Source organism: Patella vulgata, chromosome 8 (genome assembly GCF_932274485.2).
Source record: "Patella vulgata chromosome 8, xgPatVulg1.2, whole genome shotgun sequence".
Classification (NCBI taxonomy): domain Eukaryota; kingdom Metazoa; phylum Mollusca; class Gastropoda; family Patellidae; genus Patella; species Patella vulgata.
Window position 1 is genome coordinate 54,114,605 of NC_065886.2, and position 17,508 is coordinate 54,132,112.

At 35.5% G+C, this 17,508-nt stretch overlaps 1 long non-coding RNA gene across 1 annotated transcript; it reads left to right on the forward strand.

The window, feature by feature from the left end:
* Nucleotides 1–11,284: 11,284 nt before the first annotated feature.
* On the forward strand, nucleotides 11,285–13,678 carry LOC126829972 (uncharacterized). The gene is made up of 5 exons (XR_007683622.1): nucleotides 11,285–11,342; nucleotides 12,291–12,349; nucleotides 12,597–12,691; nucleotides 13,128–13,235; nucleotides 13,632–13,678. It is a non-coding gene; the product is annotated as an uncharacterized LOC126829972 (long non-coding RNA).
* The last annotated feature ends 3,830 nt before the right edge of the window (nucleotides 13,679–17,508 follow it).

Consider the following 17,508-nt stretch of genomic DNA (forward strand, 5'->3'; position numbering starts at 1 on the left):
GAACCCGAAATGCCGCAAAACCGGCTTTGACGTGATAGCGCATACTCCCGAAATAACGGTTTTGCAGCTTGTGTTTCTGATATGCTTACGTAACCATAACAAAATAGCCAATCAAAATGCCGTTTAACGTTTGCTCCGGGTCTGTTGTAAAAGCGACTTCCTTCCACTTGTTTACTAGGAGCGGATCCAGGAATTTTTATAGGAGGTGGTTTGCCAGGTTCCTGAAACAATGTATGTTTTAAAAAAAAGAAACGAAATAGGATCTGTGTTTAAAGGAGATTGGACATAAACTATTCGTTTTTTCCCCAATACGCCGGGGCACAGATAAAGTGTGAGTTAGTTGTATTTTACGCCTGCTTCCACCGAGGTGATATCGCAGACACAGGCACGGATAACTAGACAAGAACCTAAAATAGAGTTTTGCACAATTATGACTCCAAATGTAATGGATAGGATAAGCGGCATGGATGTTGATTGATGAATGTAAAACTTATGTCTTTATGGTTATCTCGTGCCTTGATTGCCCACCCCATCCCACCATCTGATGGTAAATGATAGAAATACACGGCAGTGACACTTTTCTCATAAAATGAGTTGTTTTACACTTTTTTTATGTGGCTGATCAGGTGATGTCCCCCCCCCCTCTGAATCCGCCCCTGTTTACATTTCAATGTTGGCATAGTTTTCGATTAATGGTGTGTTCTATATGATTAAATACAACGGCTGTGCTAGCTCTTATAGCGAGCGATAATGGCGATGATATTGATGGGTCGAATTATGGTAATGAAAGTGATTTTGAAAGTGAATATGCCCTAGATTCAGATGAAAATGACAGTGATGATAACACTCGTCGATGATACTCGTCAGGTAGTAAATTTGTTAATAAATGTTGATCTACATGGCTGGTGATAGAAATATTGGAATAGGAAATGAAATGAAAATTAAACTGTCTGGTTAAATATCTTTGTTGCATCATTTCAGACAATTATAAACACATATATATAGCCGGGGAGGGATAACCTTTTACCCAAAGCAAATTGCAAAAGAAACCAATGTAGTTTGGTTCAGTGATACATGTCAGACAACATCATACTCTTTTACGTGCATGCCAGTGTACACACGGTACCTCAGTTTTGCGTACTATCCGAACGACTAGACAATTGTTCTTATCAGGCCCTACGTTCTGCATCACTGACAAGGGGATACCACGATTGAAAATCCCAATGAACTTTCTCGGCCAATGCAGGGATCGAACAAGTGACCCCTAGACTAGCGATCCAACGCCTTACTCGCTTAGCCACCATGGCTCCCCAAGGCGAAATAACGTAATTAACATAACGCAATATGGCGGTCTTCGGGAAGTTTCGGAGAGCGATATCTCGTAACCAGTGTGTTTTAGTGGCAGGAGAATATAGACAAGAAGCCCAGGGTGGTGAACCCGGCTGACAGGTGTACCAATTGTCGCCTATATGGTATCAATGCATTTATATCTGGTATCATCAGAATGTAAGTCTGTCGGGTTTATGGTGGTGGGTGTGGTATTCCATGCCCAAAACGCCATGCCCCCCAACTAGACTAGATAGCTCAAAATTGTATCACATGAAAAAATCGTACAGCAATGTAGCACATGAAAATCGGACAGCAATGTACCGTACATCTTCCGGTATTAAAAAACACTCTAACAGACATTTCTAGTGGTGGAGTACCCCTGACCGAGCTATGTAATTGCCAGAGTATCCCTGACAAGAATTATCTAATCTCAAGACCACAGCTAGGCTAGATTAACTAAAATCTATACTACCTAAAACAGCCGCAAAAATAAATCCAAAACGGCGGAAGTTTAATTATTCGTATTAAAATATCGTAAGATATGACCTTTACTGTGCCTTATATGGTTTTTGATGTCTCTGAATTTAAAGATAAATTTCGAAAATCCAGCATGGCAGTAATTCAAAATTGACTCAAAAATGGCGGATTTTAATAATGGATATGACTTGTAGCATGTTATTTATGTGGTTGTCGATGACGCTGGGTTCAATTTTTATCTCAAATATCAATTTCGAGAATCTATGATGGCAGAAATTAAAAATGAAATCCAAAATGGAGGAATTTTATTTAATCGTCATTTGTTTCCGTTGGATATGGCTTGTAATGTATCTTATGTAAGGGTTTTGAGGTCGCTGAGTTCAGTTTCTACCCAAACACTCAGCCAACATGGTGTAAATTTAAAACGACATCCAAATAGAATCCAAATTGCGATTTTTGTTCGTGTAGATGTTGCTCATAAAATAACTTTTTCGGGATTACTGAATTCAATATTGGGTTCAAAAGTTAATTTCCGATAAAATTGTCACACATCAAATCTGGCGTAAGCTAGAAACACCAGGGCAAACTATAGAAAACATAAATTTACAGTCAGTTTTTCAAAAGAAATTTCACGCCGGGGAGGAGAGGACCACACCAGACCCCCATAGAGTGGGAACCCCTCGCGAGGCTAGGTTCAGGTACCTTTCGGTCTCCGGTCCGTATCTGGTATAATCTATATACCGGTAGTAAACACAGGTTCGTTTCTGTATGTTATTCATTTCACAAGTTCGTGCAATTGCCACGGTAATACTAGGGAAACGAGGGGGTACCCTCCAGGCTCAAAATTTCTTTTCCAAATGTAAATGGTGCAGTCGGTCGCAAAATAAGAGCAGTCGGTATCAAAATAAGTGCTCACTACATACGTCACGCGACTCACGCAAAACTTTAGTATAAAATAACCTTGTCAACTTATCATGTTTGAAAAAATGTTGTGTTTCACTCTGATTCTGTTGTGAGTATGTTGGTCTAAGAACAAAATTTCCCCCAGGGAGAAAAATAGTCGGTGTCAAAACAAGTGCAGTCTCAAAATTATGCATACGTAACATAAAACTATAGTATAAAATAACCATGTCTGCTTGTCATGTCTGCTTATTCGGTTGTGAGGATGTTGTTCTAAGAAATATTTTCCCCCATGGTAAAAAAATAGTCGATCTCAAACAAAGTGCTCACCGCAGTCGGTCTCAGACTAAATGAATTAATGAGGTAAACAAACAATGCCAAAATAGAAGGGAATAATTTTGTGTGAATCCGTGCACCTAAATTGCAACGGTATAGTATAAGATAACCTAGCTAACTTGTCATGTTTGAAAAAAAAATCCCTGTTATGGGTATGTTGGTCTAAGAAATTGAGAGAGCTTGTTACGAAGATTTTGATATTTCAAAATATATTCTTGATTGTCATACGAATAATATTAGTCGAACAGTTGGTAAGAAGTTATCGGAAGTATAGCTTGTTTCCGAAATACGTAAAAAAATCTTTAAATTATGAAATTTTAAGGCGATCTATTGCACTTAAGAATTTTTACTTGTTGCGTATTCAATCCCAGGAGAAATTGAAACATATTTTACTCATGTTGTAAGTGTTTTCTGACCATCAGAATTCTGCAAAATCTCTTCCCAAAGTCCAGGGCATTTCAGAGACCAAGGAAGCACAGCATTGAGATAAAGTGCCCTCAAAAATTAAAAGCTCAGTTACATATCGGCGCTCAATTCCATTATGTCATCATTCTTCAACTCATCTTTCTTATACTATCTCATCACTAACATATTCACAGTTACAGTAAATCACCATGTACCAGTAGTGAGTGGGTCGTGGGTCGACAGACTGTAGAATTGTTATTTCTATTCTCACAAAACAGGCGAAATTGACAGATATGCCTCGAGATTCTGGCCATTTCTTATCCTCTCGTTAACGAGAATTTGGTTCCATTTGCCATGACACTGACTAAAATTTTCAGACCCAGTCCCAAAATATTAAAAGATCGGTTACATATTTGAAATTTTTTCGCGCTGGCGACTCTCGATTCCATTATAACATCATTCTTCCACTCCTCTGTTGTCTTATACAGTCTCCTCACTATCATATTCATGGTTATAGTGAACTGCCTAGTTATATTAGTAGTACCACTGGTGTGTGGGTCGTGGGGCGTCAGACTGTACAAATGTTATGTCAACTCTTGCAAAACAGGCGGAATTGACAGGGGCAGATCTCGAGATTCTGTCCCATTGACTCACATTTCTGGTCCTCTCGTCACAAGAATTTCTCCCACCAATAACCACAAATGCCAGAACATTGACTCAATTTTTCAAAATTTTCTCAAGCTGCTCGGTGTTATAGGCACAATCATCATATATGACATAAACTTTATGTCAACATAAATAAATAAAACTGTTTTCCTTCGAGACAACAATCGGCGAACAACTATATAATTATACAATACTATCTATATGTATGTTCTATCAGTATTTTGTTGACATTCATCGTGGGGTGGGATTGTGGATGGCGCCCTAGATTTGGAACCGCCCCCATCCCCACCCCTATTCCCAGCTTAGGGGTATGTGCATCAGTCGGTCGCAGTTTGGCTACCCCCCCCCCCCATACAAAATCGTTATGTACGCCCCTGGGTGCTTTCTAAAGTATGCTCTGGTGTTTTTAGGTTATATCTTAACAATTCATCAAAAACGACGTAAATTCATGACTACGCAAACACGCATACTCCTTTTCAATCCATCCATGAAATCGGAGGGGAATGATAGGCCATCAACACATGTTGCAATTTCAGGCATTACTTGATTACTTGATTATCAGTAAAAATACCCCGTATAAAATGATAATTCGTATATTATTGTACAGTTATATAAAAAAAAATGTTTCCGTTTTATCCAATGAACAATTCATTGTTATGCCGTGTAGAAAGATATGGTGTTAAAACGTGTTGCAAATTGCCATATTAGACGGTAGAGCTTAACTTATCATATAAACAATTGGTATATTATTTACAGATATGAAAATGTTTCCGTTTTATCTAATGAACAATTTATTGTTAAGCCTTGTAGAAAGATATGATATTAAACGTGTTACAAATTAACAACTGGTATATGAGTCTGGTATCCAATATTTAAGACAAAATGAACATTTTAAAATTGGCACACAATGAAGTGACTCCATGAATGAGGCTAAACATATCCTATGTAGGAGAATACTGCCGATGTAGGCTGGAAAACCAGACGCCAAAGACTACCATTCAATTCGGACTCTTAGCGTATTTTTTGCCGAACATAACTGATTTGAAATTACAGTAAAAACAGAAACGATTGAATGTAAATCAGTTTATCTACACTCATATTACATTAATATTATGCGTTGCGACCCATTTGTGTCAATTTCTAGGTTCCAAAGAATAGCGATTTACATCCTTTAAATGTGTATTTTCTTAAATGAACCCGTGGTTACTATCGGTCTATACGATACCAGGGGCGGACTAGGGGTCTCGATCCTTGCTCCGTTAAAGGTCCCCACACTATGTGGGGAGTGGGTTTCTCTCCAACCGGCCGCGAAATGTTTTTGAAAAACTGTATGTAAATGGTACTTTCTATGGTATATTATTGTGTTTCTAGCTTATGCATATATTTAACGTGTGGCATTCTTAACAATTCATAAAAAGCAACGTAAATTCATGACTAACAGGGGACCCTAAAGTACACAAGAACATGAACCAGTTCAGAGACCCTTGAAATTAACATAATCCTTTTCAGTCCATCCCTGGATTTGATACCACAAGGACTGTAAACACGGATCGCATAACCATTCCTGACCTAATATTAGGGGGCAAATTCTTAATAACTAGATATATCGAAACAACTTTTAACCCTAGTGATATCAAATACCAAATGAAGAAAATTGCACTTGAAAAAGGAACGCTAAACAGATGTTTGGAATTCTTAAATTTAATTTTGAACGGCCATTTTGGATTTCGAAATTAATTTTTTGGGGATCAGAATTCAACCAATTAACATCTGAAATCATGAGAAATACATGTTACAAGTCCTATCCAAAAGTGGACAACAACGATCTCTGAAAGGTTTAAAATTTCAAGAGGTATCAGACAAGGGGACAATAACGATAACAAGCGTTTTAAATAATGTTTGGATCTCTGAAAGTTTAGAATTTCAAGAGGTATCAGACAAGGATGTCCCTTGTCGGCTCCCTTATTCGTCATCTCCGCTATTAAGGGGAAACAAAAATATAAAAGGGATACAGATAAAACTAGATAACCAAACACACAGTATAAAAATTAGACAAACTCTTTTTCTGGGGTCGAAGGAAGAGATATCCTTAGCAATGAATGAAATAGAAATATTTGGATCATATTCAGGATTAAAAGGTAAGGTAAATTGATAGGTAAACTAAAAAAAAAAACTGTAAAGATAAAATTAGTGGAATAAACTGAATCAATAAACCAACCAACGTGTTGGGTTTATATTGTGGACAAGACAAACTTGCATGTCAGATGCTAAATTGGGAAAACAAAATAGAAAGAATGAAAAAAAAAAAAAAATAATTAACGATTGGCAGAATCTGGTTAAAATAAAAATCTATATTTCGTTTCGTTTTTTATACTTTCGATGGCCTACACTACACGAAGATCTGACCAGTTGTTTTGGGAGGTGGCGTCAGGGGGTCGTACGAACGGCTTTTAAACCGATGACGTCAGCCATTTGATTAACCAATCAGCATTGATGTTTCTAGTGGATTACGTCTATGATAACAACTCTTCTAGATCCTAGTATAGTAAAGACAAGTAAAGGGAAATTTTGAGCTATAAAAAACGAAACGAAATAGGATCTGTTGTTTTAACCAGATTGCGATTGGCAGAAACGAAAATTAACTATGATAGCGAGAATTTTTATTATCAAGACTATTATAATGCCAATATTCACGTTTTTGGCATGCGCCTGTGTTGCACCCAAAGATGATCTAAAAGAAATAGAAATATCTTGCTTTGAGGTTTTGTTGAATAGTAAAAATTAGAAAATAAAGAGAGCTACATTAATTGGTAAATATGAAAATGGTGAAATAAATATGATTGACATTGAAAGTTACTTTAATTCATTAAAGGCAATATGGGCCAAAAGATTATTAGATCGAAATTGCGCTAATTGGAAGATTATATCATTAAAATATCATAATAAACTTGGAAAGACTAATTTACGAGGGGGGGGGGGGCTGAATGGTTAGATCGAAATTGCGCTAATTGGAAGATTATATCATTAAAATTTTATAATAAACTTGGAAAGTCTAATTTACGAAAATTGGATCAATAGTAAAATAATTCATCTAAATGATATTCTTGATGATAAAAACCAAATTTCACTAGAAATTATTATGAACAAACAACAGAACAAATCCAACTGGATACCAGAATTCAATACGATTAAAACATGTTTATCGGAAAGAGGTGAGAAATGGGGTTTAACGTCCACTCGACACAAACTAGGTCATTTATATAATTCGCTTGCGTGTAGGGGTCTTTAGCAGTGGGAGGAAACCGGAGGCCCCGGAGAAAACCCACGAGGTTGGACAGGCGACCCTACTCATTGCCACGTACAACCGGGGATTCGAAACCACGCCAGTCGACTCAATGACAGACTTTATGATACAGCGCGCGCACGCTAACCATTCAGCCATCCACCCCCCAACATGTTTATCCCCCAATAATACATTCTACAGTAGATATCGCTTATGTGATAAATTTAATAATCTACTGCGATATTGGTCAGTTGAAAAGAACTACTTTTTTTATTTTCAAAGAACATTCTTTTTTTTTTTATTAAAAGTAACTTTTTTTTTTTATTAAAAATGAACTATTTTTATTTATTTGACCTTGATGGAAACACTGGATCAAAATAAAGGACTTTGCAATGGTTGAATTGCTGTCAAAAAATGATGTATCACTACGCCGTAATGTATTCAGGTTCAGTAAACGTGAAATCTATAGCAAATAATTATATTTGTGCATGTAAGATAGGATTGGGTGATAAATAAAATCTCCGCCTCATGTAATATCAACTCCTATTGTAATTAATATATTTTACCATACAATAAATTCGACATCTAAATTTAAAAAACTATGGACTTTGAATATCAATATATAGGAGTAATGGTATACTGCATAGAATATTATGAAACAACGCAACCGAAAACATGATTAAAAGCCGTTAATGAGTTTTGAGAAATTATTAAAATGGAATGTCAACCCCTATTGTAATCAATGATATTTAAATAAACGTAAAGTATGTTCTCTAAACTATCTGTCGTCTGAGGATTTTGAACATCTTTGCCGTGTGCATATCAGATAAAATATCTTCCTCCTGATAGCATTTTTTTTAAAAATCCTTCACTACACTTAGACACATTTATTACATTTGGAGAATTACTAAAATTAAATTGTAATTAATAAATGTGTCTAACTGTAGAGGAGGATTTAAACATCAGGGGGATTATTTTATCTGATATGCATATGGAAAAGATGTTCAAAATCCTCAGACGACAAAATTTTCAGAGAACATTCTTTACATTTATTTAAATTTCATTGATTACAATAGGGGTTGACATTTAATTTTAATAATTCTCCATACGGTTTTGAGACATGTTTTCAGTGGTTTTGTATCATAATATTCTATACGGTATAAAGGCATACCATTATCTTATATATGTACAGTCAATGTCTACAATCCGGCAATGTGTACAATGCCTTTGTAACCCTAACCCTAACCCGGCAATGTACACATTGACTGGTATATTTCAGGCATTGTACACATTGCCTGATTGTAGACATTGATTGTCACATATATTGATACGGATATAGTGATCAAAATCCATAGACATTTAAAGTTAGGTGTCGATTTTATTGACATGGCAAAACACATTTATTACAATTATTACAATAGGGGTTGACAGAAATGTTATGTCAATAGGGGTTGTACCGTGTAACCCCTATTGTAATATTAACCCCTATTGTAATAAATAATGCAATCAGGGCGATTATTTTATCCGATATGCATACGGAAAATATGTTCAAAATCACCAGACGACCGATCTTTCAGAGAACCTACTTCACGTTTTTATTTAAAATACCATTGATTACAATAGGGGTTGACTTTCCATTTTATTAATTCCCCAAAAGGCTTTGAGACATGATTTCGATGAGGTTTTATTTCATAATAGTCTATACAGTATAAATTCATACCAGTACTTTTATATATTGGGGGAGGGGGGGTGGATGGCCGAATGGTTAGCACGCTGTATCATACGGTCTGTCATTGAGTCAACTGGCGGGGTTTCGATTCCCCGGTTGTACGTGACAAGGAGTAGGGTCGCCTGTCCAACCTCGTGGGTTTTCTCCGGGTCCTCCGGTTTCCTCCCACTGCTAAAGACCCCTACGCGCAAGCGAATTATTGAAATAAAGTTGAACCATGTGTTAGTCCCGAAATGACCTAGTTTGTGTCGAGTGGACGTTAAACCCTATTTTTCTCTCTCTCTCTCTCTCTCTTATATATTGATATTCAAATGGTTATCAAAATCCATAGACTTTTAAATTTATTGTGTGGTAAAATACATTAATTACAATTATTACAATAGGGGTTGATATTACAATTGGGATTAAGTAAAATTTTATTACAATTATTACATTTATTACAATAGGGGTTGATATTACAATAGGGGTTAATTGAAATTTTATTACAATTATTACATTTATTACAATATGGGTTATTATTACAATAGGGATTGTTATTACAATAGGGGTTGTAACATAGCCTCGTTTTTTACTTTATCGACTTGTGTTGATATTTTTTGATATCAAAAAAGACTCGTAGGAGATTTTCTATTTACCCCCAAAATGGCTAGAAATTATCTCCATTGAATGCGCTTATAAAAGTAAATTATGTATACATAAAACTCGTCTAAAACTTGGAAGGGAAAGGAAGTGGAACATATGGAAATAACTTCAAGGAAATTATACAATTCACTGGTTGATTATAAATTTATAAAACCAACTGGAATAAATTATTGCTTGCGATACTTCAAAAAGAAAAACAGTCTGTACCTATCCTATATATATACTTTTATATTTAAGTTTTTAGCAGACAATGACTTAAAAATATTTAGATGGAAACTCCTTCAATGTATTATTCCAAATCAAAATTTATTATGCAAATGGAAGATTAGCGATGGCATCCTTTGCAACTTCTGTTCAGTAGAAGAAAACTATGATCGTTATTTTGTAAATTGTAAATATCTTAAACTATTATGGGAAAAAATATGTCATCTCCTATCAAAACTACACACCGATAAACCACTAACATTGAAAAGTATGGAAGACAAAACAGCTCTTTATTCAGTTTTCTTAATTCTTAATTCATAGTCCTTAATTCGTATTTCTTCATTTGTTGTCGTATTTCGAAATTTTTTCACTTAAATTAACATTTGTATCTTGAAATCAATATTTGTTTTACAAATCAGAAATTTGTGTTGTAAAATGCATTTTTGTTTAATTTAATTGTATTTTATTATAAAGATAAAATTTATTTTAGTAAATCAAAATAAATAATCTACATTTACATTTCATCACAGACATACAACGAAAAACAAATCTCGAAAAACAAATTCCCAAATACAAATCATGCAAAACATTTCTTCAAAAACATTTCTTCAAAATCATTTCTCGAAATTCATCGAGCCGGAACATGTTATTTTAAGATACAAATGTTAATTTAAGTGTACAAATGTCGAAATACGACAACAAATGAAGAAATAAGAATTAAGAACTATGAATTAAGAATTAAGAACTAAGAACACTAAATAAAGAGCTGTTCGGGCTTCCATATAAAAGATCTTGTGTTGGGTTTCAAAGAATACGATACAAATTACTTTGAATTAAATTACTTGTTAATCATTGTTTCATTTACAAAATTTATTACATATCTGATCAAAAAACTAAAAAAAAAATAATTGATTTCTTAAAACCCTTACCGAAGAATTAAACTACGGGATAATTTTCTGAAAAAAAAGAAAATAGTTTTATTAATAGAATATTATAATGCTTATATGATTGTCTCCAAACTACGTATTACTAAAATTATTGATTAATATATGTAATAGAATTAAAACGTCTGCACGTGATGTATTGATCTGCTGACATATTTTATAAACTTTCAGCATATATTCCTGCTGAACCGTGTTTAATACGAAAGGTTATTGTTAATAAAGTTTTTTTTTAAAAAAAAACCCAAATACGTGTTCACCTGTTACTGCCTGTGACTAATGACTTTATCCAGTAGACCATGATATGATAAAATACGTGTTCAATTATTACTACCCGTGACTCATCTCTTGTAGCCTATATAAAGAAGGTACCATCGCTATGCTATTCAAATCACTGATTCAAGGCAGATTGTAAACAGATACTTCATAGGTAAGCTATATTTATTGTTTGGTCGGGGTGGGGTGGGATGGGTACAGCAATCTGGTAAAGTACCGTTTTGATTATAATGAAATGGATCATACATTCCTGCGTTTGTGGAATATGTATAAGGCAGAGATCTATTTTGTACTGAAGATTACTTTCATCAGCATAAACGATAAGGGCTGCTTTATCTCGCAAAAAATTGGGTGAATTTTTCAGTTATTAATTAATCAATTAACATTAAAGAACTGATACCTTTGGGGTAATATGCGTTTTATAACATGTGTGAATATGTAGGTCGTGCAGGAAATACGCCCACACATCAGCTAAAATGGTGAATATCTGTAGGATGCATCTAATCCTACCCCCTTACTTTAAACTGTTGTCACTGTTGCGTTCACAAGGTTTTCAGATCAGGGTGGGTAATTATAGAACAGAAAGCCGTAAAGTCGATCATACGAGCATGACCGTAATGTGTTTTGGTCCAATACCCCCCAATTTTAAAGTTGTTTATTTATACGATTATGTATCATATATAATAGATTTAATCACTTTACTAATAAATAATTAATCTAAGTAGTTTCTAAAAAAATTGTACATCAATTATTTCTATATTAGCTAATCCTGTAGCTGTATGATTCTTCTGTCTGACCAACCATAAATAACAATCTATTCTAGCCAAGCTCCGTCTTCTTAATAATTCTACACATTTATTTTTTATGACGTCAGTAAGAAGTAGTTTTAAAAGCATCGTGGGACGGATTCGGTTAGTTTCAGTAAATCTTCGAACCGAACAATTCGGTTTTTGTACAAAATGTTTGTTTAGAACAATCGGACGTTTTGACATTATCGGATATTTAAACAATGCCGGGTTTAATTTATTGTATTCATTGTGTATTTGTCATGATTTGAATGAATTCTCCTTAGTTCATATCATTATATATTTTATATTTTCAGTTAAAGATCAAGATGAGTACCATAATTACAGTTATTGTGTTTTCTCTGGTTCTTGTCAGGTAACGTGTTTTATGTTTACTACTGCAAAACAATATTTGATTGCGACGTCACCTTTAGTTTACTTTACAACAAGATATTATTGCGACGTCACCTTTACTTTACAACAAGATATTATTGCGACACCCTATTTAGTTTATTCTACAACCATTAGTAATCTCTAATAATATTAAAAATAGATGAAAATTTAATAAATGGTGCTTTTTTTTTTTACCAAGATGATAATATGAGTACATTTTCTGTATATAGTTGCAGTTTTGGCCAGGAATTCTCAGATGTTGACACAAATAGTAACAAGAAATTGGTATACGAAGAATTTGAAGCTTTTTTCAATAATTTGGATGGTATGTACTATTTCTACTTGAAATAATTGTGACTTTAATGACGCACAAAATGGAGTTTATCATCCCACGTGATAGATTAGAGTCGTTACCTCAGAAATATATCAACATCATGTTCATAGTTACTGTTCCTGAAACCATTTCCATGTACCAGCACGTCATGTTGGCCTACTGTAAATATATGAATTAACTAGGTCATTTCGGGACTAACATAGAGAGGGTGGTCTAACGTCCAGTCGACACAAACTAGGTCATTTCGGCAATAACATATGAGCTTTAACAGGCGACACTACTGTGTGTCGCGTTCAAGATTAGAATCGAAACCACGCCATTTGTGTCAGTGGTAGATCTTATGTCCTAAAGCACACTCAACCACCCGAGCCTACAATCTATCCGCTAAACTATGTGTCTCAAGATACTCTCGATGCTCTTTCTTAAGGTAGCACAGCTGACGCCAAAGCTATAATAAAAAAATACGATTCAAATGGGGATGGAAAAGTGGATGCGGCTGAATTACGAAGCAAGTTCGATGAATTGGATGGCAATGGTAAGTTTGTTACTTCAATAATAACAGAGGTCCAGTGGTATCTAACCATACCTACTTCTAATCTTCAGTCTAATAATCAGAAACATTACCTACAGAAATAATTAAATATTAAAAAGTTAACGCTCTAAACAGTCGCTATACTTGTTTTCAATTTATAATATAATAGATGAGTCGATATCTTCCCGTTCAAGGATCAAGTAGGAATAGAAGCAGGAATGGCCAGAAATTGCCATTTTACTTCATTTGACGGCTGTTCGATTGGAATCACGAACAAATCTAGTAAATCCATATATTATTTTAATAATTGTATTTTAATTTAGTTTTATACCGGAAGTCTCGCTTTAAATTAGTGATATCTAGAAACTTCATTTTGATATGATCTGTATTTAATTACAGGCAATGGATCAGTAACCAAAGCCGAATACAAGGCAGTGTTTACAGACGTAAGAAATAGATATTAGATTTTTATTACAATTGTTTTATCAACTCATTTTGTAAAAAATATTTAAATGTTATAGCATTTTTATATCTCAGAATTCGTCTACTTTCCATCATACTCTTTTAGCTCACAGGAAAATTGTTCCCCTAACCCTAACCCTGCGCATTATAACAATTCCAGTAATACCAGTAATATCGATTTTTTTGATGGTCAAATAACCCCTCCCCCTCCTTACTGTTATCGTTTTAAGGGTTAAAAAACCTTTTTGAAGACATAAAAAGAATAACTATTTGATGTATCCCAACCATTATACTAGTGTTTAAATTGTTGTTGAAAGTATCACAGTGAGGGAGTTTGGACCAGATAATTTTGATTTTCTAGAATATCATAAAAGGTAGATGAATACCTGTGTATACCTGATACCATAACAATATAAAAATTACAGAGTTCTTATTCTATGATATATATTTTATTTTATCTTTCAGTATAGAGGAAAATAATCTGATTCACATCTTCAATAAAAATTTCCAAACTTTTTGTTGTGTATAATTTTGTGTATAGTTTTCCAATTGACACAGGACACAACTGAAATTAGGACATGGTCATCTGCATAATGGACGGGAACTTAGAACTGTCAAAACATCCACGGAAAAGGACCGTTTGCCTTTGTAAATGTTGTACTTAGCTAACCCGCCCATCCCCACGCCAATCTCCCTACTTTGACGTTAGAACTGGACCAGTGGTTAATTAGTCAGGCGGTCCAGGAGCAGATCTGAGATAGATGTAAACGTTCCGGAAGTGATCGTTCAGGTTTGATAGGCACCACTTCCTCCAAATATAGCATGGCGGGAATCTTCAATGTCTTAAATTGGGTGGAAATGTTGATTATGACCCTGTTTGATAACTGTTTTGTGTTGTGTATGGACTCGGAAGGGGGGGGGGGGGGAGCTGTGATGATCAATGGGAATCTTTTTTGCTTTGTGGGTAGGGGGAGCCACGGTGGCTAGGCGGATAAGACGTTGGCTCGCTATCCAGGAGGTCCCTGCATTGGACCGAGAAAGTTCATCCAGATTTCCCAACTTCGTCCCCCCCCCCCCTTGTCAGAGGGCCTGGCAAGGGACAACGTACAGTGGATGTGACGAAAAACCGAGGTCCCGTGTACTCATTGGCGTGCACGTAAAAGATCCCTTGGCAGTTGGAATTCGATATAAGAGTAGGCCATAGTGCCACTGTCCGTGCAAAATTTCCCTCATAGCACACTGTATGGCGTATCCCCGTCTTCATTCGTCTGGTCCGGAGCAGAACAGTAGGACTTTAAACCCCTTTTCATTTCATTTCATTGTTGGAAGGGTACAATGCCGAAAATTGGCGTGAAGTCTTTTAGTCGCGAGAGTGGGGTCGGAAATAAACTTTTTGGGACAAAAGCCACATGGTTCGAAATTTGTCTTGATAATCGACTTATGTAGATTAGTAAAACATTAATTTCTAGCAATACGGATCTATAACATGTTCGATAGGGTGGCCTTGGTCAACTGGTTTGCTTCTTGGGGTGGTGTGTGTGAGGGGGGGGGGTAGTGTCTATAATTGGCGGGAAATGTGATCAATGCCTTTGGACAGCTGTATAGCCTTGTGGGTTAAGGAGTACAGTCGCCTGTCCAGCCTCATGGGTTTTCCCCTTGTTCTCCGGCTTCATCCCACTGCTAAAGTCCCCCAAGCGCTAGCGAATTATTAAAATAAAACTGAAAAAAAATGTTATTCTCGAAACGACCTGGTTTGAGTTGAGTGGACGTTAAAGCTCATGTACAGAATCTAGTAGCAAGACTACTATATGAAGACTCCTGGGTCACCGAGAGACGATGTACATAACTTGTGATCGGAAAATAAATAAACGCCCCCTTTAATTTAAGGATTGACGATTCTTAGATTAGGAATATTATTGAAAATGAGGTAACCAAAGCCAGGCTTTAAGACGGGATTACTATATGTATTGATAACACTAGAATTCAATTTTCTTTTAAATATCGACTAATGACTTGACTGATTGGATAATTCCCCTTATTCAAGAAAACAAATTAAAGTAAGAATATGCCTAATGGCAAAATCCTTTTAATATTGATTCACAAAACAAAGCCGGTTCAATCTTTGAATAGAACAAAGACATACATCTTACTGAATCCTTCCCCCTTCCCTGGATAATCCTGTCTTTAAACACAGACGCTGGCACATTGGAGAGAGAGAGAGAGAGAGAGAGAGAGGGAGAGGGTTGGGAGGAGGGGGCGGGTAGGTAACGTCCTCTCGACACAATACGGGACTTACATATAATTCAATTCTGTATCAGTTATTCGATTGGCGGGAAACCGAAGAAAATCCACGAGGTTGGACAGGCGACCCAACTATTTGTCGTGGGGTGGGGGGGGGGGTGTGGATGGCCGAATGGTTAGCACGTGCGTGCTGTATCATAAGGCCTGTCATTGAGTCAACTGGCGTGGTTTGATTCCCCGGTCGTACGCGATAACGCGTAGGGCCGCCTGTCCATCCTCGTGGGTTTTCTCCCACTGCTAAAGACCCCTACGCGCCAAAGAATTATTGAAATAAAATTGAGATATATGTTAGTCCCGAAATGACCTAGTTTGTGTCGAGTGGACGTTAAACCCCATTTCTCTCTCTCTTCTCTCCAACTATTTGCAAAGCACAAGCGGGGAATCGAAGCCAATGACAGAGGCCATGATCTTAGGCCCACAGTTTAGATCCTATGCCCCAACCCATCTTCTCGATACATATTTTAATATTCGTTAATAATTTATCGACTAGGATTTTGCAGGTTATTGCTGCGCTTTAAAAAAAAAACAAAAAAACAATTTGTTGACAAGATTGCATGCGATATCGAATAGTCTCGTTTATCAGGTCACTTAGGGAATAACTGAGGGTGGGTGCAAATCACAGATATTTGTCTGGTTAATAAAGAAAATGTGTACATTTAGGAATAAGAGTGGGTGGGTGGGTGAAAGTCACACAACAAATTTAATTATTATATAAAAGACAGTAATTCGTTTACCCGCACGAAGCTGGGGCTGACTTGTGAAAACTTGTTAAAGTTACAATTTCATATTTTCTAAGAAAGTCAAAACAATTATTTCTCTGTCTTTTGCTCAATAGGTTGTCAACTCACTATTTTACGATCATAGGTGTCATTCTCACACTTAAAACTCATTTACACAGGAAATAATAACACAATTACCCCTCCATTACCTCCCTTGTTTTCTATTCTCCACCATGGAGTAGCTATCTTCAAACGTTGGAATTTGAAGATGAAAATGATATTTTTGCCAATTTCTCAACTGGCAATAGTGAATTATAGGATTAATAGGATTATTCTTTAACTAGGTAGGACTGTTTATAGATACCATCTATTTTAAGGCTTTATTTTAATAAATTTTAAAAATATGAAATTGAAACTTTAAATAAGAGGAATCCCGTGAGATTAGAGAGGAAAAGCGGCGCAACATCTTCACAAAGCAACATAGATCTAAATTATAATATACAACCTCTTCACAAATCAAAGCAACATAGATCTAAATTATAATATACAACCTCTTCACAAAGCAACATAGATCTAAATTATAATATACAAACCTTTAACAAATCAAAGCAACATAGATCTAAATTATAATATACAACCTCTTAACAAATCAAAGCAACATAGATCTAAATTATAATATACAGCATATATTATTCTCCATGGAGAAAAGTTTCAATGATTGACTTCTATATCAATACCATGTCATATCTCGATCCCTGAACATTTAATGGAATCTAGATTTTATATCAGGTGAA